The 1,954-nt window shown below is 36.0% G+C and overlaps 1 pseudogene; it reads left to right on the plus strand.

Moving 5' to 3' along the window:
* Positions 1-756: 756 nt before the first annotated feature.
* LOC121483703 lies at positions 757-878 on the plus strand (annotated as a pseudogene).
* The last annotated feature ends 1,076 nt before the right edge of the window (positions 879-1,954 follow it).

Genomic DNA, 1,954 nt, shown 5'->3' on the forward strand with positions numbered 1-1,954 from the left:
TATTTTAAATGGGGTGGGCAGTTTAATTGTAGTACATTTTGGTATAGCTAAGGTATTCTATGGGATCATTATATCTTTTTTGTTTACATCTTGTATTATTATATCTATTTTAAGAATGTTTTCTAAATTGGGACCTACAGGGCATTTATCCTTAATGGGTGGTATATCATCAGTTAAGAGTGTATGCACCCATGTCTATGGGACTAATTTTCCTCCTGATCCTTCAGTTAGTCTCTTTTATTGTTAAAGTTTTCTAAATTAGCAGGATATCCTTGTATCGTTGTTAGGGACCCTGTGTCTAACAGCATACTAGTGTATGTAATATTTTTATTTACAAAAGGAGTTTCTATAGATGTGGGCACTGTAACATGGGTAATTGTCTCTCAGTTGAGCAAAGAGATGGAGTCCCTGTAGGGGGGAAGTTCCTGGTGCTTTCTGTCTTTCACCTATCAGTGGCATGTCTATTTATGGGATTAGGTTTTATAATGGGGCAGTATTTAAAATAATTGGGTTAGTGGATCTACATGTGGGTTTATTTTCTATTGGCTTATTTCCTCTAAAAAATTTGGTGTTTCCATCTCTCTGCCACTGTAAATAGTTTCTGGGGTTCTTATTTGGATTAAAGGGTGGTAGTCTAAATAGTCTAGATGGTCTAGGCCAAGAAGACCTTGTGGGTTTTATTGTGTTAGGTCTATTTATATTAGGTGTGGGCATGTTTTGTCTGTTACAGTAGTGTGAAAACTATAGCTTTTATCTTCACGAATGTCCTTGCTGTTCTGACTTTCTAATAATCAGGGCAAGCTAAACATTTGCTATGGTAATACCATGCATGATTGATTCTTTCCCTGGGTCTGGTTTTATCAATGCTGGTGATAAACTTTATATGATGCATGTTATGTGCGAAATGTCTGTGGCTCTAGGTATCTGATCATTCTTAAGAAATGACAGCACAATCTTAAAAAAAAAAGAAAGATTACAGTTGCTAATTCAGTGATTACCAGTTGCCATTAAATGAATTGTAATACTATTATGTTTATTTTCTAGGAGAAAAATAACTAGCTTTTGTCATGACTTAGTTCCTCAGCTGTTCTTAGCAAGGCTGCGAGGTCATCTGTATTTCTGGCACCTTCAATACTGTACGTAGTGCTATTCTAGCCTGTGGAGGTGCAGCTGTTAGAATGACCTTTTAAATTAATTCTGTTGGGCAGCCCTGGTGGCGCAGCGGTTTAGTGCCGCCTGCAGCCTGGGGCGTGATCCTGGAGACCCTGGCTCTCTGCGTGGAGCCTACTTCTCCTTCTGCCTGTGTCTCTGCCTCTTATTCTCTCTCTGTGTCTCTATGAATAAATAAATAAAATCTTTTAAAACATTAAATAAATAAATAAATAAATAAATAAATAAATAAATAAATTCTGTTGCTACTGTGTATAGTAGTGAGAGTGTCTGTCCCCTATCATAAATCGTAATTAATAATACTAATCTCATTGCATTAGTAGTTTCCCATGCCGTTTTTCATTGAGATGTTTTAAGGCATAATGTATTAGGTATAGGCTATATTAATCTCCAGGTTGCTGCTGTCCAAAGATCTTTGTATATTAACATATTTTTTTCCCAAATGCTCTAGGGTGTTCATTAAATTTAGTATCAGTGGTAATGAGTCTGAGTTTCATAATTTCTGCTCTTGTGAGGATCAGGTTATGTCCTTTTTTGGACTATAATAGCCACTGGGTTTCTGTGTTGAAATCAGCTTGTTGGAATTCCATTCTAATTTTTATCATTTCTTGTCTAGTATAAGCTCTCTCATCAGTGATTCTGATTGGTTTCATATTATCATTTGTTGTAGTTTTGTCTACTTTCATGGGTCTAGCTTCTAGTGAGTTAAAATTTACCAGGGTCAAAAGGGTTAAGTCATCATCATTTTTGAGGTGTGGATTGGTGCTATTAGGAACAAAAAGGT

This window comes from Vulpes lagopus, chromosome X (genome assembly GCF_018345385.1).
Source record: "Vulpes lagopus strain Blue_001 chromosome X, ASM1834538v1, whole genome shotgun sequence".
NCBI classification, from domain to species: Eukaryota; Metazoa; Chordata; class Mammalia; order Carnivora; family Canidae; genus Vulpes; species Vulpes lagopus.